Source organism: Pongo abelii, chromosome X, assembly GCF_028885655.2.
Source record: "Pongo abelii isolate AG06213 chromosome X, NHGRI_mPonAbe1-v2.0_pri, whole genome shotgun sequence".
Lineage (NCBI taxonomy): Eukaryota > Metazoa > Chordata > Mammalia > Primates > Hominidae > Pongo > Pongo abelii.
Window position 1 is genome coordinate 53,233,665 of NC_072008.2, and position 21,353 is coordinate 53,255,017.

At 47.3% G+C, this 21,353-nt stretch overlaps 1 protein-coding gene across 3 annotated transcripts in view; it reads left to right on the plus strand.

Moving 5' to 3' along the window:
* The first annotated feature begins 1,389 nt into the window (after nt 1-1,389).
* GPR173 (G protein-coupled receptor 173) overlaps nt 1,390-21,353 on the plus strand; it is a 31,608-nt gene continuing 11,644 nt past the window's right edge. The window contains exons 1-3 of one of the 3 annotated variants that reach the window (XR_010138962.1): nt 1,957-2,374; nt 2,991-3,073; nt 3,235-11,244. The gene's annotated coding sequence lies outside the window, so the exon portion shown is untranslated. Of the gene's footprint in view, nt 2,375-2,990; nt 3,074-3,234; nt 11,245-21,353 lie in introns of those variants that run through there. The other 2 variants (XM_054544582.2, XM_002831681.6) reach the window with 2 other exon arrangements.

A 21,353-nucleotide genomic window follows, 5' to 3' on the forward strand; every position in this document is an offset into this window, starting at 1 on the left:
AACACAGCTCACTGCAGCATCCTGGGCTCAAGTGATCCTCCCACCTCAGCCTCCCAAGTAACTGGGACTACAGGCGCACACCACCATGTCCAGATAATGTTTAAATTTTTTATAAAGATGGGGTCTCAATATGTTGTCCCGGGTGGTCTCAAACTCCTGAACTCAAGCAATCCTCCTGCCTTGGCCTCCCAAAGTGCTGGGATTACAGGTGTGATCCACTACACCCGGCCTCCAAAACATTTTCTAATTTTCCGTGGATTTTTCTCCCTCCCCAAAGCATGCGGGCATAAAAATGACCACCGGAGGGCCTTGTCAAAATGCAGGTTTTGAAGCCCCATCTGAAAACCTTCTAGATTAGTATTTCTGGGAGGTAGGCTTGGGTATCTACACTTTACAAGTTCTCCAGGGGATTCAGACGCAAGTGGGTTCCAGGTCCACAGTATGGTAGCAGAGCCTGCATTTCCTAAGGGCAGAGAGCACAGGTCTGAGTCACCGGGTACCATTAGTGCCCAGCACTGGGCCTAACATAAAGCCATTTGTCATAAATGAAGGAACGAATGGATGAAGGAAGAAAGGAAATAAAACACAATTTCTTATATCAAGATAATTTGAATTCTTGAACGCTGTAACTTAGGGGAACCACTGAAGCATCATTTGGTCCCAATTTAACCATATTTGAAACAAATATTTTTTTCCTTGTCTTCATATCTCTGCCTACCAAGCGTTCTCCTCACCTCTCCTATTCTGCTGTCCTGGGACATGGCTTTAAGTATGGGTTCTGCCTGTCTGCTGGCCCCGAGAAAGTGGGGATGGCACAGGAGATATCCTGAGAGGGGCTGTTCAGAGTTGGGCAGCGCTCCTTTCCCACCCCCACCCCCCAGCCAACCTCCAGGCCTTGCAGGGAAAATGCCCATAGAACCCCATTCTAAATCAGTTTATGAATCCCACCTCTCCGGGCCCTAAGCATGCCTCCCAGCCCAAAGCTTTCGAGAAACTTTCGCCGGACCTTTGTCCCGACCCAGATCCTAGCGTCCCCTATGCCCTGCCTCCTCTGCACTTGTAGCCCATGTGAGTTGCTCTCTCAGCAGCCTCTTGGCCATCTCTCCCCACCTCCACTCATGCCTCTCTCGAGCATCTCAGAAAGGCCCGAGCCTGACTTCCCCAGCCAGCTATTGTCCTGGCAGCACAGCCGCCACGCCAGTGTCCCCACCCAGTCAGCCAGCCAGCCGGCTGCTCCCTGGCCTCGCCAGCCCCCCCAACCCCCCCCCTCCGGCTCCCCGCCCCGCCCCAGGGAGGACCAGGCTGGCAGCTGGGAGTCTCCCTGCCTGCTCAGCCTTCCTCCTTCCCTCCCTCTCCCTCCCTGCCTCCCTCCTCCTCCGCCCGCCCCTGAGGCAGGGACCGTGCAAATCGAGGAGAGGGGGGACGGACAGGCCTGATGGGGTCCAACTTAGGGCCCCGGACTCCCCACTGATGCTCTATCCAGGCTGGGTGTCCCCAGCATCGTGGGACCTGGATTTGTGTGCACCGGGGTGGTTCCCAGGCCAGGAGGATCCCTCTGGCAGGCCCTTGGTGCCCTCATTTTGCATGAGGACCCCCCTCGGATGCTCTGAGCCACCCTCCTCAACCCGGATCTAAAACCCGGGACACAGCTATCAGGCCAGCCTCTCTCTCCACCCCACCCCCTCTTTCTGGCGTCCATCCCCTCCCCAACACCACCTCTGCTGCTGCCTCTGGCTGTGGACCTGCACCTCTTCCCCATCCCCGCCAGGCCCGGGGAGCGGAGTGAGCCTGGATGAGAGCCCCCCCAACCTGGGGCTCTCCCAGGCCATGGCCCGTGTGCTCCCAGGGAGGAGCCCCGGACCCTGAGCATCTGCTGGAGGCTTGGCAGAGGCCCCGCGGGGACTGTGTCTTCTGAGGACAAAAGGCGGCGGCCAGCAGGCAGACGGAGGGGGGGTGGGGGGTGGGGGGGGGGTAGGGGGACCGGCAGCCAGGCAGGCAGACGGGTAGCAGGGGCCAGCACTGGCCCCCCTCCCAGCTTGGCAGTGGCATGAAGATGGGAGTGGGAGTGTATAGTGCAGGAAGCACCTGCCGGGACCCCCACCTGCCAGCTAGTTGGACACCCCAAGGCTGTGTGCTGCCCACCTGGTGTTCCCCAACACCCCCAGCCCTACCCAGTGCACCCCTCCGGTGCCTGCTTTCCCTGATGCCTGCGATTTAGACCAGCCCGGCTGTATCCACGGCAACAGAAGCAGGAGTGTCACTGGCCGCCAGATCACTGAGGGTCCCACAATGTGGCCCGGGCTGTGATTTACCTGGGTGAGACAGCTTGAGCCCCCATCGTGGATTCCATGACATCCCTGCTGAGAAAGCCAAGGTAAGCAGTCAGCATCCCTCCACCAAGGATGGGGGGCTGGGACTTCTGTTCTGTCTCCCCACACATACTTCAGAGTCTCCATCACTGCCATGCTCTCTGTCTCTGTCTGACTCTGTTAGTCTCTGTCTGCTCCATCACAGGGGCTCCTTGGCACCCAAGCCTGGGGACTCCTCATCTTCCCCCCATCTTCCCCAATCCCAAATGTCCCATGAGAAAGGGAACCACCACCTGTTTCCCCTCACAGGGTCTGTTTTTATCATCATGGTTGCGTTTGGGCATGAGGCTGTGTTAATCTTTCCTTGTGTGCTGGCTGTGGAAGGGATGCCTGGGAGCCCGGCCGTGTTCCCTTCACAATGCCTGCACCCTGGGCAGGCTCAGCCTCTTGCGGCTGCTCCTCTCCCTCTCCCTCCTCCTCCACTCTCCTCCAGGATCCCTGGCCTGCTGGCCGGGTGTGTGTGTGTGTGTGTGTGTGTGTGTATGTGTGTGCACCTGGGTAGCAAGCAGGTGGGTAGACATGACAGAGAAGCTGCTCCCAGCCCAGACCACCCCCCACTCCTTCTTTCCTCCTTTCCTTCCTTCCTTCCACCACCACCCGCCTCCCCATCTCTCCCTACAGGTAGCAGAGTTTTGCTCACTCACCACTGAAGATGTTGCCGATTCCCAGCTAGGGGGAGGAAGCCACTGTAGGGCTAAAGGACGGTGAAGTGGTGGTGGGGAGCACTTCCAGGCCCTAGGCTGCCTGATGGTTCTGTGGGGGCAAAGACCAATCCCATGACAACCTGCAGGGACCGGGAACAACATGGTTGTCCCTACAGTGTGGGACCCAGCCTCCACCACAAGGCTCTCTGTCTCTGTTTCAGATGTCCATGTTGTGTCTGAGACCCCCCGGATCTTGTGGCCTTGTGCCCAGTAGCCAGAGGTCCATATATCTGGAAGGGCAGGAAAGCCTGGTACATGGAGAACATGGATCCTCCCAGGGACACTTCCCCCAACTACTAGCTCTGCAACTTTAGTGGAAGCATGCCACTTACTGAACCTCAGTTTTCCCATCTGTCAAAGAGACTGGTAACCCTTCCCTGATGGGTGTGTGTAGGGATTGAATGAGTTGGTGCATGTAAGTAAGAGATGTGCATCGAGGTGGCACTGAAGCAATGTCAGCAAAGCTCACAGTCAATATTGTTGCTGATTATTCATGATTAATAGTGTTATTGATTACTTGGAGGAGGGACAGGTCCTTCTTCTCCAGGGTCTCAGCAAAGATCTGGGGAGGGCAGCAAGTGGGCAAATGGAGGGGAGTGGAAGGGAGGCAGGAGAAGCCCTGTGTTAATACTTCTCATTTGTAGAGAATGATAAGTGGTTATGGGCAGAGCCTCCCTCCCCCACCCCACTCCAGGCTTCTTTCCCTGCACTTGTCCCTGTTTGTGCACACACACACACGCACACACACACAGAAGCTTGAGCCCCCATGAGCCAGCAGAGGCCTGGCTTGCAGCCTGCAGCCTTCCTGGCCCTGGTGATGTATGTGTCTCCCTGTTGAGGGGAGACTTGGCAAGAGTTTGGCCTGTGGTCAGTGGTTGGCAGGGCCTGGAGATGAGGCTGAAGCTCCTGAGATCACGGGGCTTCGGGTAGAGCTGGGGTGTGGCCCATGCAGCAGCCAGACCTGTGAGGGACGCGTCCCGGGGAGCTGCTCACCTAGAGCCTGGGGTGGGGGAAGAATGGGGTCTGCTGGCTGATTTCGGGGCATGGAGATGTGATAGGACACAGCGTGTGGGGTCGGTGGCCAAGGGAAGAGGAGGAATGGGGAAAGACTGAGGCCCAGAAGACCATCTCTGTGGGGGCAGGGAGGGGGGCTTTGAGGCATAAAGTAGACTTTTCTGAAGAAGGATTTGGTGTGGGAGAGGACCTGGTCTGTGGTCTGGAGGCCTGTGGGCCCGAGCGTGGGTGTATATATGCTACTGAGAATGTGTGGCTGAGTGTGTAGTTTGTGTGTGCATGTCTGTTCATGGGCAGTGTGGCTGTGTATGAACCTGTGTGTGTGAGCAGGCCATGTGATGGCATGCGTGTGAGTGTGTGGGTATCTGGGTAGGCTTGTGTGTGTACTGTAGGGTGGGCATGACTTTGCATGTCTGTCTGAGTGATCAGATGGACATGTTTGATTTTGAGCCTGAGTGTGGGTGTGTTTTCTCTGAGCCATCAGGCCTGTTGAATGTCTGGTTGTATATGTGTGTGGCATCAGTTTTTCTTTGAGTGTACGTGTCTGGTTGTATGTGTATGAGTGTGTGGGTTTCAGAATGCCTGGGTGTGCGTGCCCAATTAGATGAATGCCTAGTTGTATCTGATTGTGCATATTGGTGTGTGCTCATGAGTGTAGGTGCATCTAAAGGGTGTGCTTGTGAGTGTTAAGGGCATATATGTGCATGTCCATGCATGTATGAGAGGGTGTATATGTGCGTGTGTATATATGAGTGTGTCTGTCCTGCATTTGTGTAAGTAGGCTTTTGACTTTCTGTGAATGTCTGTATGTGGGTTCTCCAGCATTTTAAATTATGTAGATGTCCGTGTGTGCATGTTCCAGTGTATATCACCTGTAGACAAACCTTTTGGTCCACATCCGATTAGAGAAATGTTGGTATAGGTGGGCACACTAATATAAGGAGAACTAATTTTATGGGTAGGGGAGAGTGTGTGAATGAAAATTTATTTTGTGGGTATGCCTATGTGTGCACATTTGATTATGTATGTGAGTATGGCTGTGTGTGGGGGTGTATGCCTGTCTGCACACAAACACACACACGCATGCAAAATGCTGCGTGCATAGGTGAAATGTTGCATTGTCTATATGTCTAATTGTGTTTGTGTGTACACTGTTATGTGTGAGTACATGTCTGTGGCATGCATGAGTAGGTACTTGGGTGTGCATGTCTCATTATGTGTTTTGTCTGCATTTCTGAGTATGTGAGTGTGAATGTGTATTTGAATATGCCTGTGAGTGATTGTGAGTGTATATGTGGGTGCATATGCTAGTATATGTGAACATCTGGCTGTGTGTGTTTCATTGAACATGCCTGTATATGCCTGCCTGTCCATACACATCTATGTGTGTGTGTGTGTGTGTGTGTGAATATGCCTGTGTGTATGCCTGTACATTCAGACAGGCATGCACAGAGGTATATTCATATGTGTGAATGTGCCAGTTTGTACAGTTCTAATTATTTGCATGTATGTGTTTGTGTTTATGCATCTTTGTTCTGGAGCATATGTTGTAGAACACAATGTAAGGTAACGTCCATGCATGTCACTCTCAGCCTACAAGTGTGTTTAAGTGTGTGTGTGTGTGTGAGAGGATGTGTGTGAGGATGTGTGTGTCTGTGATGAGTGTGGATCAGTCCTTCTTGTGTGGATGTACAGTTGTGTGTATGTGAGTGTACTTCCATGTGTGCATGTGTGTCAATATAGGATGTGTGTGGATGTGTGTGTCTGTGATGAGTGTGGATCAGTCCTTCTTGTGTGGATGTACAGTTGTGTGTATGTGAGTGTACTTCCATGTGTGCATGTGTGTCAATATAGGATGTGTGTGGATGTGTGTGTCTGTGATGAGTGTGGATCAGTCCTTCTTGTGTGGATGTACAGTTGTGTGTATGTGAGTGTACTTCCATGTGTGCATGTGTGTGAATATACCTTTGTGTCCAAGTCCATCTGTGAGAATGTAGGTGTAAATGATTCCTCTTTATTGTGCAGCTTCTCATATGGGTGTATGAACTTGTAGGAATGTACATGGTGTACATATCTGGCTGTGATAGTGTGGGCATGTTTTGTGAGTACATTTGTATTTCCATGTCTGAGTGTATGCATATGGGAATGAATTAATGAACAAGTCTATGTGCATGTGAACATGCCCAGTTGTGTGTACAAGTCTGTGTTATGAATGTCTGCATATCTATACTTCATGTCATTTACAAGCATGTGCATATCTAGGTGTTTATGCGTGTGAGTGTGTAAATATATGTGGTCATGTCTGGGTGTGTGTGTGCACACATTTGGGAGCTTGCCTCTCTGTGTCCATGTTTGTTCATCATCTCTTTGGGTGTGATACAAAGTCTGTCTGTCTGTGGACATGTGAAGGTATGCCTGTATGTACCCCTGTGTTTGTGAGTGAATGTACGTCATTCATGGGCATTATGTCATGTGAATGTATGTCATGCATGCATGCCTGTGTTTAAGAGTAAATGGATGTACATGTGTGACTAAGTACAGTGTGAGTGTGTCCATGTGTAAGGATGAGTGTAGGTATTTGTGCATGTGTCTGTCATTTGATGTGAGAGAGAGATACTCGGCCTTGGGCCTGTGTGGATTGGGCCTTATTGGCAAGGGGATGGAAAGGGAGAATACTTACAAGTCTGTGTACCTCAGTATGTATTTATGTGTATGACTGAGAGTCAGTGGTGACCTGCGAGACTATTTCTGTCTGTAAGTGTGTAGACATCCTGCAGATTGGCAAGCTATGACACCTGATGCCTATGACCCCCATTCTGGGGCTTCTCTGGCCTTGACCATGTACTGGGCTTTTGTGGGGGTCTCAGGATAATTCCTGTCATTATTCACACTCAAGAAGTGGGCACCAATCATGGCTGATGTCCTACTGGGGAAAAGAGGCCTATTTAGAAAAAGATTCCTTGAAACACAAAGACCTCCCTTCTCATCCCCCCAGCCATCAAAGGCCCAGAGTAGAGTGGCATTGTATGATATCTAGGGTTGGTAAATAGTTTTCACTGACAGGACCCAAATTATGCCATCCAGGCAGAAATCTAGATGTGAATGTGTATATATAAAAGTGAAAGTATCTTAGTAGAGTGTGTGTGTATGTGTGTGTGTGTATAGACTGGTATATCTGGTGAGAGAGAAAGGATGTGGTCTGCATGTGTGTAAGAGAGAGCATGGGCCGGGTGCGGTGGTGGCTCATGCCTGTAATCCCAGCACTTTGGGAGGCCAAGGCAGGTGGATTTCCTAAGGTCAGGAGTTTGAGACCAGCCTGACCAATATGGTGAAACCCCATCTCTACTAAAAATACAACTGGGCGTGGTGGTGCATGCCTGTAGTCCCAGCTACTTGGGAGGCTGAGACAGGAGAATTGCTTGAACCCAGGAGGTGGAGGTTGCAGTGAGCCAAGATCATGCCACTGCACTCCAGCCTGGGTAACAGAGCAAGACTCCATCTAAAAAAAAAGAGAGCGAGAGAGAGCACATGGGTGTATGGGTGTTTCTGGGTAGGGTGTGCGTGTGAGGCATTTGGGTGTGTTGGGAGTGGGGGATGAGTGTGGTTGTGTGTAAAGTGGCCTGTGTGGGTGGAGGATGGTATGAGTGAGAGTTGGGTTGGGGATATGTGTGAGGATGTGTGTATTTGAGGGGTGTGTGAGTATGGGTTTATCTGGATGGGGAGATAGGGTGGGGGATACCTAGGTGGCGTATGTGTTTGCTGGTGTGGCTGTATCTGTATTGTGTGTGTAAGAGAGTGTAGGTGTTTCCTGGGTGGAGTATGTATATGAGGGAGTATGGGTATATTGGGGTCAGGGAGATCCAAGTGTGGTTATATGTGGATGATATGTCAGTAGGTAAGAGCACAAGTGTATCTAGACAATGGAAGTGTGTGATAGGGTGTACTGTGATGGTGTGCATGAGAAAGAGAATTTGGGCACATCTGGGTGAGGGTGGGGGTGTATATAATTGGGGGTGTCTATGGAGTGTGTGTATGGGTGGTGTGTGTGAGACAGTATGGATGTATCTGCATTGTGTGTGTGCAGTGTGAGTAGATCTGGATGATGGTGATTAAGAGAGAATTGGGGGTCGAGATTGTATTTGTGTGTAAGAGAGAGTGGGGGTGTTTCTGAGTGTGATAGGGGTGTGAGCACACATGTCTCCTGTGGGAAGAGCATGTATGTGTATCTGGATGAGGTGTGAGAGTTTGGGTTTAACTGGGTTGGAGGCGAGTGTGGATGTAGGGGGGTGTATCAGAATATAGGTGCATGTGAGATGAGGATGTATCCTGATGGTGTGTGAAAGAAAAAGTGTGTAGGTACATTTGGGCTGTGTGTGAGACAGTGTGTGGATGTATTGGGGGTGGAGTGGGTTTGAATGTGGGTGTATCCGGATGGTAGGCGAGTGAGAGCACAGGTATATTTGGGTGATGGAGTTTGTAGTAAGGTATGTCTGGATGGCGTGTGGTGAGAGCTTTGGTTGTATCTGGGTGGAGAGTGTGGGCGTATACGTACTTGGGTGTGGGTGTGAATGTGAATAACTGGATGGGTTGTGTAAAAGAGAGTTGGGGGCACAGCTGAGTGGGAAGTGTGTGTATGGAGTGTGGGTGCTTGTGGGTGGTGTGGAGGAGATGAGAGCATGGGCGGATCTGGGGAGTGGGGTGTGTGCAGAGGTGCACTGGATGGCATGTGTGAGAGTTGGATATGTCCAGGTGGGTTGTGTGTGTGGATGTAGTTATACTTGGGTGGTGCATGTGGCTTTGAGTGGATCTCCATGGTCTATATGGGATGAATCTGGATGATGATGTATGAGAGGGTGGATGTGTCTGGATGGGGCTGTGAGAGTGGGGCTGTATTTGGAGTGTGTGTGTGTGTGTGTGTGTGTGTATGGGTATGAGAATGATGTGTGTGTCTGTGTGTGTGGATGTATTTGGCTTGGGAATTTGTGAGTGTGAGTACTTGGATGGGGTGTGGGTAAGTGTAGTGCTTTTGGAAGGTATGTGTGTCATCGTGGGTGTGTCTTAATACTGTGTGAGAGAGAGAGAGATTGTAGGTGCACCTGGTTCGGGTATGAGGGCTCTGAGTTGGGGTGGGGTACAAGTTTGAGTGTATCTGTGTGATGTATGTGAGAGTGTGGGTGTACTGAATTGGGAGTTTGCATAAGTGTGGAGGGCCTGTGCGTGTAAGTGCATTTGAGATGTGTGTATATGAGAACGGGTGTATTTAGATGGGATTTGTGTGAGAGGGTGTGGGTGTATCAGCGTTGGGTATATGTTTGAAAGTAGGTGTATTTGAGGAGAATGTGGGCACATCTGAGTTGGAGCATGTGAAAGTGTGGGGTATATCTAAGACCGCGACCTATAGGATGTGAGCAGGGCTCGGCCTATGTCTGAACGTCTACATGGCTATGAATCAGGATGTGTATATCTAAATAGGATGTGTCATCTCCGGGTGATGTGAGAGTGTGTGGGTGTGTGTGTGAGTGTGAGTGAATCTGGGGGGTGTGCATGTGGCTGCATCTGGCCACATGTGTGAGTATGTGGCCAGCATGTGAGTATGAGGATAGCATGTGTGAGTATTTGGGTGAGGAATATATCTGAGAATGTGAGTGTATCTGTGTGTGAGTGTGTAGGTGGTATATCTGGAGGTTTTGTGTGTGTTCAATAATGTGGGTATGTCTGTGTAGGGTGTGTGATTGTGGGCATGTGTATGAATGTGTATATATTTCCCAGGGCATATATATCTCTGCTGGAATGTCTGTAAATGTGAACATGTCTATGTTTGTTTATGTATGTGACTAGGTATGTGTGGCCATTTATACCTGAGTGTATCAGCTGGATTGGGTGTGCACGTGCTTGTACTAAAGTGGTATGTATCTGTACTTGTGCATGAGGTGAGTGTATTTCTACATGTAAGTTGGATCTGCAAGGTCTCTGGAGGCAGCCTTTGTGTTCGAATCCTAGTTCTGCCATTTATTAGCTGTATGGCTTTGGGCAAGTCACCTAAGCTCAACAAAGCCCCATTGTCTCATCTGTAAAAGTGGGAGTACTATTACCTATCTCATAGGATGAGGATTGGGTGAGTTATATGAAAAGCACTTACAGGCTGGACGCGTTGGCTCACGCCTGTAATCCCAGCACTTTGGGAGGCTGAGGCAGGCAGATCACTTGAGGTCAGGAGTTCGAGACCAGCCTGGCCAATGTGGTGAAACCCTGTCTCTACTAAAAATACAAAAATTAACCGGGCATGGTGGCACACGCCTGTAATCCCAGCTACTCGGGAGGCTGAGGCAGGAGAATCACTTGAACCCGGGAGGTGGAGTTTGCAGTGAGCTGAGATCACGCCATTGCACTCCAGCCTAGGCGACAAGAGTGAAACTCCATCTCAAAAAAAAAAAAAAAAAAAGAAAAAAAAGAAAGAAAAAGAAAAACAGTGGCTAGGCACGGTGGCTCACGCCTGTAATCCCAGCACTTTGGGAGGCTGAGGCAGGCAGATCACTTGAGGTCAGGAGTTCGAGACCAGCCTGGCCAATGTGGTGAAACCCTGTCTCTACTAAAAATACAAAAATTAACCGGGCGTGGTGGCACACGCCTGTAATCCCAGCTACTCGGGAGGCTGAGGCAGGAGAATCACTGGAACCCGGGAGGTGGAGTTTGCAGTGAGCTGAGATCACGCCATTGCACTCCAGCCTAGGTGACAAGAGTGAAACTCCATCTCAAAAAAAAAAAAAAAGAAAAGAAAGAAAGAAAGAAAAAGAAAAAAAGTGGCTAGGCACGGTGGCTCACGCCTGTAATCCCAGCACTTTGGGAGGCCGAGGTGGGCAGATCACCTGAGGTCGGGAGTTGAAGACCAGCCTGACCAACATGGAGAAACCCCGTCTCTACTAAAAAAAAAAACCACACACACAAAATTAGCCAGGCGTGGTGGCGCATGCCTGTAATACCGGCTACTCGGGAAGCTGAGGTAGGAGTATCACTTGAACCCGGGAGGTGGAGGTTGCAGTGAGCCAAGATCGCGCCATTGCACTCCAGCCTGGGCAACAAGAGTGAAACTCCGTCTCAAAAAAGAAAAAAAAAAAAGAAAAGAAAAAGAAGGAAAAGAAAGAAAAAAGAAAAGAAAAGCACTTCAAACAGTGCCTGGCATGTAATGAGTCCTCTGCACCATATAAGCCATTACGTACTACCATAATTATTAGCCATGCCAGTGTGTAATAGTAGGTGTCCATCTGCAAGTGTGAATGGGGTTTCTATGTACATATTTGCCCTGTTATCTGTATCTATATGTCTCTGTGACAGAATGAGAATATCCTGTGTATATCTGTGTTTGTACATGAAAGTGGGTTTGTACTTCTGTGTATCCCAGTGTGCATATAAAACCCCGAGCATGTGAGAAAGGAAGCATGTGTCCCGGGCGTGAATGGAGGGGTTTGGCCCCATGTGTATATTTCTCAGTGCACACACATCTGGGTGTATGAGTGCACATGCCTGTATTTGTGGTAGTGTGGTGTCTGTGAGTGTGGATGTGACCTGCACTGCTGGTGTGTCTGCACATGTGAGCATGCTTTTATCTGTGTGTGTGCATGCCAGTGTGTTTTTATCTACCTATGTAAACAGGTTTGTAGGGGTCAATATGTAAATGTATGTATGTGAATCTCTGTTGTGAGTGCCTATAAATGTCAGAAGGTTGGTATCCAGGTTTATATGTGATGATCCAGGTGCGTGTGTGTGTGTGTGTGTGTGTGTGTATGTAAAGGGCTAGTGTGCATCTGAGGGTCTCTCTGTATTTATAAACCTCAGTAGCTATGTGGGTGTGTATGATTGAGTCTGCATTGCTTTACATGCCTGCTTGCCTTTGTGTGTGTGTAGCAGTGAGGCTGAGCCATGTGCTTGTATGCGTGAGCAGGTCTGTACTATGTGTATATGGATGTGTTCCAGGGCAGATTTGTGAGAGTGGCTTTGTATAATAATAGAGTGGGTTTTAATCTCTTAGTGTAAGAACCAATGGGGTGGGGCACGGGAGGGCCTGGATCTATAGGATGTGAGCAGGACTTGACCTATGTCTTCTTATGTCTGCGCATGTAACACTGTATCTATAAGTGTGTAGGTTCATGTAGTTTGATTCATATGTATGTATGTCTGTAAGTGCCTATGTAAATGGTGAATGCATTTTGCCTAGACCTGTATTCCTTTTTTTTTTTTTTTTTTCGTAGAAGAAAGACTATTAAGAAGGCTTTGAAGTTAAAAAATAAAACTCTTGGCTGAGCACGGTGGCTGACGCCTGTAATCCCAGCACTTTGGGAGGCCGAGGCGGGCGGATCACAAGGTCAGGAGATCAAGACCATCCTGGCTAACACGGTGAAACCCCGTCTCTACTAAAAATACAACAAATTAGCCGGGCGTGGTGGCGGGCGCCTGTAGTCCCAGCTACTCGGGAGGCTGAGGCAGGAGAATGGTGTGAACCTGGGAGGCAGAGCTTGCAGTGAGCTGAGATCGTGCAACTGCACTCCAGCCTGGGCAACAGAGCAAGACTCCATCTCAAAAAATAAAAAATAAAAAATAAAATAAAATAAAATAAAAATAAAACTCTCAGTACAATTTTTGTGTGTGACACAGGGTCTCACTCTGTCACCCAGGCTGGAGTGCAGTGGCCCGATATCGGCTCACTGCAACTTCCACCTCCATGCCGGGCTAATTTTTGTTAAATACAATTTCTTAACCTTAAATCAGCTCAACAAATATATAATCAGTAATTTAGCTGTATAAGATTAAAGATCCATTACTTTATTTTAAATAAAATATGTTTTAGGCTAGGTGTGGTGACTCACACCAGTAATCCTAGCACTTTGGGAGGTCAAGATGGGCGGATTGCTTGAGCCCAGGAGTTTGAGACCAGCCTGAGCAACATGGTGAAATCCCACCTCTACAAAAAATATAACAATTAGCCAGGTGTAGTGGTGTGCACCTATAGTCCCAGCTACTCGGGAGGCTGAGGTGGGAGGATCACTTGAGCCCAGGAGTTCAAGGCTGCAGTGAGCCATGATCATGCCACTATACTCCAGCCTGGGTGACAGAGTGAGACCATGTTTCAAAACAAAAAAACCCAGAACCTGTCTCTACAAAAAATAGAAAAATTAGCCGGGCATGGTGGCACATGCCTGTAGTCCCAGCGACTTGGGAGGCTGAGGTGAGAGGATCCCTTCATCCCAGGAGTTCAAGGCTGCAGTGAACCAAGATCTCGCCATCGCACTCCAGCCTGGGCGACAGAGCGAGACCCTGTCTCCAAAAAAAAACAAACAAAGTGTATATATATATATACACATATACACACACGCACACACACATATATATATAGTTCTTAAAATTTATTCCATGAAGTACACATTTCCCTGTAAACTCTACATATACACAAGAGGTAAAAAGTGAAACAAAAAAATTTTTTGAGACACAGCCTTGCTCTTGTCGCCCAGGCTGGAGTGCAGCAGCACGATCTTACCCCACTGCAACCTCTGCCTCCCAGGTTCAAGCGATTCTCGTGCCTCAACCAAAAAAAAAATTTAATTAAAAAAATGACAGCCGGTCGCGGTGGCTCATGCCTGTAATCCCAGCACTTTGGGAGGCCGAGGCAGGTGAATCACCTGAGGCCAGGAGTTCGAGATCAGCCTGGCCAACATGGAGAAATCCCGTCTCTACTAAAAGTACAAAAATTAGCCAGGCATGGTGGCGGGTGCCTGTAATCCCAGCTACTCGGGAGGCTGAGGTAGGAGAATTGCTTGAACCCGGGAGGCAGAGGATGCAGTGAGCCAAGGTCGCACCATTGCACTCCAGCCTGAGCAACAAGAGCGAGACTCCGTCTCAAAAAAAAAAAAAAAAGACAACAGAAACCACAGTGGGAAGGGGATTAATTATTCACAAAAAGTTAGAAATTTCTTGTGGGGGCACCCCTACAGCCCTTCACCCCTGCCCCACACCCCTTACCCGTCTCTGGCTGTGCATAGCTGATGTACAAAATGGTATACAGTTAGCCTCAAAAAGGGAGTAAAAATGTCACCATCCTCCTCTGCAAGTGTCTGTACAGTCTGAGACTGTAGGCCTGTATTTCTATAGAAAGGCAGTTATACAGGCCTGTATTTCTATAGAAAGGCAGTTGTACAGGCCTACAGTCTCAGACTGTTACAGACACTTCCAGAGGAGGATGGTGACATTTTTACTCCCTTTTTGAGGCTAACCGTATACCATTTTGTACATCAGGTCAAGAGATCGAGACCATCCTGGCTAACATGGTGAAACCCCGTCTCTACTAAAAAACACAACAAAAATTAGCCGGGCATGGTGGCGGGTGCCTGTAGTCCCAGCTACTGGGGAGGCTGAAGCAGGAGAATGGCATGAACCCAGGAGGCAGAGCTTGTAGTGAGCCGAGATCGCGCCACTGCACTCCAGCCTGGGAGACAGAGTGAGACTTCATCTCAAAAAAAAAAAAAAAAAAAAAAAAGAAAAGAAAGAAAGAAAGAAAGGCAGTTATATAGTTATATCTGTGTATTGTATGCGTGTGTACCTTTGAGCTATTTGCTGGTGTGTGGGTATCTACATGCATGCCTAGCTGCTTCTGCGCAGTTGACGGGGGATGTTTGTGTGTCTGTATATGAGTGTCCCATTGTGCTTATCGGCTGGTCTGAATGTGAGTGCAAATTTGAATTTCCATGTACACATGTCCCCGTGTGCACATATCTGTCTGTATGTGCTAGTGTTTCTATGTAATGTGACTAGATGTAAATGTGTTAGGGCATTCACAACCTGGGACACAGAGAAAGTGAAATATTTTATGGCACACTGGAGTAAACTGAAGAGGGTTAGGGGTACTAGAGTTGAGTGAAAAGGAATTTCTTACATTTTCCTCATATTATACAATTATGGGAAGAAAATTAAAATGCGGAATTTTAGGGGAGTTATTAAATATTGAATTTGTGTACAACTTTCAAATGAAATCTTTTCAGTTTTTATGACACACTTGAGCTCACTTCTAGAAACATGTCTTAGTCTGTTTTGTGCTGCTCTAACAGAATACTTGAGACTGGGTAATTTTTAACAAGCAGAGATTTCTTTCTTACAGTTCTGGAGGCTAGGAAGTCCAAGGTTGAGGGGCATGCATCTAGCAAGGGCCTCCTTCCTGCATCATCCCATAGTGAAGGGCAGAAAGGCAAGAGAACACGCTTTTGCATGAGAGAGAGAAAGAGAGAGAAGGGAAGAGAAGAGAAGAGAAGAGAAGAGAAGAGAAGGGAGCGGAACTCATCTATTTATCAGGAACCCTTCCTATGATAGAAACCCACTCCCATGAAAACAGGATTAATCTGTTTATGAGGGCAGAGTCCTCATTACCTCATCACTTCTTAAAGTTCTCACTTCTCAGTACTGCTGCATTGGGGATTAGGTTTCCAACACATGAACTTCAGAGGACACATTCAAGCCATAGCATTCTTCCTTGACTCCCAAAATCCATGTCCTTCTCACGTCTAAAATAGATTCATTCCATCCCAATAGCCCCAAAGTCTTGACTCGTTCCAGCACCAACTCAAAATTCCAAAGTCCAGAGTCCCATTTGAATCAGACAGGAGAGACTCCAGGTGCAATTCATCCTGAGGCAAATTTCTCTCCAGATGTTAGCCTATGAAAATAGCAAATTACATTCTTCCAAAATACAATGGTGGGACAGGCATAGGATAGACATTCCCATTCCAAAAGGGAGAAATAGGCAAGAAGAAAGGGGTAACTGGTCCCAAGTAAGTCCAAAATCCAACAGGAAAAAAAAAAAATTTGTCTTCTTTTTTTTTTTTGAGTTAAGGTCTCCCTCTCTGTCACCCAGGCTGGAGTACAGTGATGTGATCATAGTGTCACAGCTCACTGCAGCCTCAACCTCCTGGGCTCAAGCAATCCTTTCACCTCAACCTCCTGGGCTCAAGCAATCCTTTCACCTCAGCCCCCCGAGTTTTTGTAGAGATGGGATTTGGCCATGTTGCCCAGGCTGGTCTTGAACTCCTGGGCTCAAGCGATCCACCCACCGCAGCCTCTCAAACTGCTGGGATTACCGTGCCCAGCCAACATTAAGTCTTAAAGCTGGAGAATGATCTTTGACTCTGCGTCCTGCATCTTGGGCACACTAGAGCTGGGCTGGGCCCCCAAGGTCTTGAGCAGCCCTGCCCCCTATGGCTTTGCTGGGCTCAGTCCACCCAGCAGCTCTCATGGGTTGAAGTCTCATGCCTCCAGCCTTCCCAGGCTGGAGTTGCACATTCGTGGTCCTGTAGTTCTGTGGTCTTGGGACAGCCCCACTCCCACAGTTCCACTAAGTGTTGCCTTAGTGGGGGCCCTCTGCAGTGGCTCCATCCCTGTGACAACTCTCTGCCTGGTTCCCCAGGTTGTCCATGAAATTCTTTGAAATCTAGACAAAGGAAGCCATGGTTCCACAACTCATGCATTCTGTGTGACCACAGAATTAGCACCATGTGGACACCACCAAGGTTTACAGGTTATACTTTCTGGAGCAGCAAGTCGAGCTGCACTTGGGCCTGCTTGAGCCACAGCAGGGGCAGCCAAGGGGTACTGCTCCAGAATTGAAGGAGCAGAGTCCCAAGGTGGCACAGGGCAGCAAATGCTCAAGTCCTAGGGGTATCTCTCTAGAAACCTTGCCCTCAAGATCCTAGCTTGCCTCAAAGGCCTCTGAATAGAATCTGGCTTCCTTCTACCCATATTAGTCTGTTTAGCAGTCTCTTGGTCACACCCTTAGTATTCTCTCCCCAACATGCTTTTGTATTTTTTACACGGTCAGGCTGAGAGTTTTCTAAATCTTTCTGTTCTGCTTCTCTTTCAATTATAAATTCTGTCTTTAAATCATTTTTCTCTCATTTTGCTGTACATAGCCAAAAGTAGTCATGCAGCATCTCAAACATTTTGCTGCTTAGATATTTTTTCTGCTATATATGCTAGTCTATGACTCTTAAATTCTGCCTTCCACAAAGTCCTAGGACATGAACACGACTCTGCCAAATCTTTGCACACATATAACAAAGGTGGCTTTTATTCCAGTTTCCAATACCTTATTTCTCATTTCCATCGGAGACCTCATCAAAATGGCCTTTACCATCCATATTTCTGATCATGGGATTAGAAATAAAGCTAAGGAGCCTAAATCTCCTTAGGGATTACTTAAGTGGTCATGATCAGAACCACTTGGCGATTACATTTTTAACACATGAAATCAGAACTGATCATGGCCACTTAAGTAATCCCTAAGGAGGTTTAGGCTCTCCCTATAGCACTTGTCTTCTTCTGAGGCCTCGCCCAAAATCACCCTTAACCCTCTATTAATGGCATTACAGGCTTTTTCTAGCCTGCTCCTCCATATTCTTTCAACCTCTACCCATTACCCAGTTCCAAAGCCACTTCCACATTTTCAGGCATTATAGCAACAACCCCATTCTTGGCACCAATCTTCTTAGTCCATTTTGCGCTACTATAACAGAATATTTGAGACTGGGTAATTTGTAAAGAACAGAGATTTTAGGCCAGGCGCAGTGGCTCACACACGTAATCCCAGCGCTTTGGTAGGCCAAGGCGGGAGGATTGCTTGAGGTCAAGAGTTCAAGACTAGCCTGGCCAACATGGTGAAACTGCATCTCTACTAAAAATACAAAAATTAGCCAGGCATCCTGGTGGCAGGCCCCTGTAGTCCCAGCTACTTGGGAGGCTGAGGCACAAAAATCACTTGAACCCGGGAGGCAGAGGTTGCAGCAAGCCTAGATCACGCCACTGCACTCCAGCCTGGGTGACAGAGCGAGACTCTGTCTCAAAAAAAAAAAAAAAAGGAACAGAGATTTTATTTTATTTCTTATCATTCTGGAGGCTGGGCTGTCCAAGATCATGTGGCTACATCTGGTGAGAGCCTTCTTGCTGCATCATCCCATGGTGGAAGGCAAAAGGGCAAGAGAGCATGTGCACGTGACAAAGAGAGAAGGGAAGTGGGTAGAACTCATCCTTTTATCAGGAACCCGTTTCTGTGATAACCAACCCACTCCTGTGATAACAGCATTAATCCATTTATGAGGGAAGAGTCCTCATAACCTCATTACCTCTTAAAGGTCCCACCTGTCAACACTGTTGCATTGGGGATTAAGTTTTTAACACATGAACTTTAGGGGACACATTCAAACCATAGCAGACCATAACTTTTAAATTCACTAATGTGAATTTGTAGTGGTCAACATCCATGCCCACTTCTGATCAAGTCATAAGTGGTTTGATTTATTTTATGGTCCTTTGATTCATTTGTGGTCATTTTAATCTTGACTTGGCAAATCCACTGGTGCTGAGCATAGATCTTCTACATCAAGTTATTGTGTTTCTTGGTGAAAGCTCAAACAAAGGAAATGAAGTAAGTAACAATTGGTAGTTTTGACACAGATATAAACTTCTATTGTGGCCTGCCACTTTTTGATCTTGGAAAGCATGTTGTTGAAGGTAAGACACATTCCATGGAGATTGCTCAGGCACAACCCGATGTTTGACCTAATGCCCTCAGTAATTAGCTTGAATGTATGAAATGTAGCTGCATGATTCTACAGGTCAGCAGAGCTGACCTCAAAAACACAAGCTTTGGGGTCATCAGATAACATTTTGGTTTCTCAGAAGCATCAGGTGCAGTTTCTAGTGTTGAGTATGGCTGGTGCTTTCACACCATACCCACCTTTCTTAAGAAATGGAACAACTGCTTATTCGTGCCTTCCTTTTCCACCTCCCTTTTATAATTCTCTTGTTCTTGTCATGGCCAGGCAGAGACTAAGGTTTTGTGCTTGAAATACCTGCATGATCTTTTCTATCTTTTGGTAGTCACCATCAACAGGAAATTGCTAGCCTAAGTAAGTTGCAGCAAATGGTCAAAGAGTATTTTTTTAGTGGGTTAAAACTCGTTTCTCGACAAATATTCAGAATTTGGATAATTTGTAGTGTTTGAATTTTGTTCTTCAAAGGGAGGATTCTTTTTTAAATATAGCATCTCTTTCTTTTCTTCCAATCAAATATGAAATTTCTTGTAACAAATGCAGACCAGGTGCGGTGGCTCATGCCTGTAATCCCAGCACTTTGGGAAGCTGAGGTGGGAGGATTGCTTGAGCCCAGGAGTTTGAGACCAACCTGGGCAACGTGACAAAACCCTGTCTCTACCAAAAATACAAAAATTAGCCGGGCACGGTGGCGCGTGCCTGTGATCCCAGCTATTCAGGAGGCTGAGGTGGGAGGATTGCTTGAGCCTGGGAGGTTGAGGCTGCAGTGAGCCATGATCACCTCACTGCACTCCAGCCTGGGTGACAGAGTGAGACCCTGTTTCCAAAATAAATAAATAAATAAATGCTCACAAATTGAATGCAACAGAAAATTTTCATTTTGTGTATCTTAAAATAATGATGAAGCTTTTCCCCTAAGTGAATGCAGACATTGCTCTACTTACCCTAATAAGTCTTCTTTAGTATTCAAATTGCAACACCAAGTAAACATCACCCAGGGAACCATACTTGACTTCACATCTCCTAAGTTGAAGTTTTGCTTCGAATCCATAAACTCTGTCAGTACTCTCCACTCTATTCTTTAGTGTCTTTAACATTTTTTATGTAACTTTATTCGTGTGCAAAAAAAGCCATTTGTTGAAGCCAGTAAACATAAAATCTGTGCCTGAGCTCAGGAGTTCGAAACCAGCCTGGGTAACATGGTAAAACCCCGTCTCTACTAAAAATACAAAAAAAAATTAGCTGGGCATGGCAGTGTGTGCCTGTAGTCCCAACTACTCGGGAGGCAGAGGCAGGAGAATTGCTTGAACCCGGGAGGCGGAGGTTGCAGTGAGCCGAGATTGCACTACTGCACTCCAGCCTGGGCAACAGCAAGACTCAAAAAAAAAAAAAAAAATCTGAAAACTGAGAAGCATTCACAAAGAAATGTTGCCATGTTTCTTTTACCTCATAATTATGATTATTATTATTATTTTTACCAAATCTCTACACACTTAGGTTTAAAACAACACGGAAGGGTGTACTGATCCCAATTCCTTACAGAAAGCTGAAAGGCAGGTGGGAAATGTCTCGGATTTAATTACATTCATCTGGCATAATTTACTGTGGAAATGAGACCTACAGACAAACTTACACGTGAGGGCTCCTCAGTAAATAAATCTCAGAGTTTTCCGAACAAACTGCTGTTGTAAACAGCAGCATCTGTCCACAGACTTATGCAGTTTCCACAGTATTTCAAAATATTCATGTATCACTTTGAATATTTCAACCTTAGTTTATGTTGGTGCTTCTTGTACTTCTCTTCAAGTTTCTAACTAGTACTGTAAACTATGCAATGTCAACACCCATAGATGCATGGGTAGAAAATGAAAAACTTTCTGATTGAACATCTAAGTTAGTGTCATCTCAATGCCCTTTGACCTGTCACCAGTGTATCTCCTAACAGCAATAATTAAACATGGCCCCTTTCCTATTCCCTTTACCTCATTGGTCTTAAAAATAGCGTAGACAATTTCCCTGCACACTGCTAACCTGTGAGATTCTACTGGGAGGGGCATCTTAGCTTTACTTGTTAATCATGCAACCCTGTCACTAGCTGGTTGAGCTCCAACTAAAAATATTCTAACCCATCTCATAAAAGATCCCAGTTTCTCAATTTGCACTGCCAGATGCTTTAAAAATTCCAAATCTTTCTATTGAAGGGTTCAGCAGACCTCTGTGAGTTCTGAAAACTGATTTTTCTCTGCATTCGTAAGAAAGCAACACTCTGGCCGGGCGCGGTGGCTCATGCCTGTAATCCCAGCACTTTGGGAGGTAGAGGCGGGCGGATCACGAGGTCAGGAGATCAAGACCATCCTGGCTAACACGGTGAAACCCCATCTCTACTAAAATACAAAAAATTAGCCAGGCATGGTGGCAGGTGCCTGTAGTCCCAGCTACTCGGGAGGCTGAGGCAGGAGAACGGCGTGAACCTGGGAGGCAGAGCTTGCAGTGAGCCGAGATCGCACCACTGCACTCCAGCCTGGGCGACAGAGCGAGACTCCATCTCAAAAAAAAAAAAAAAAAAAGAAAGAAAGCAGCACTCTGAAACAAAGTCATAAAGCAACTCAATTAAACTATTGTTGGGCTTCATTCATTTATTGACAAATATTTTTATGTAAAAACAAAAGATAGTAAGTATGAAA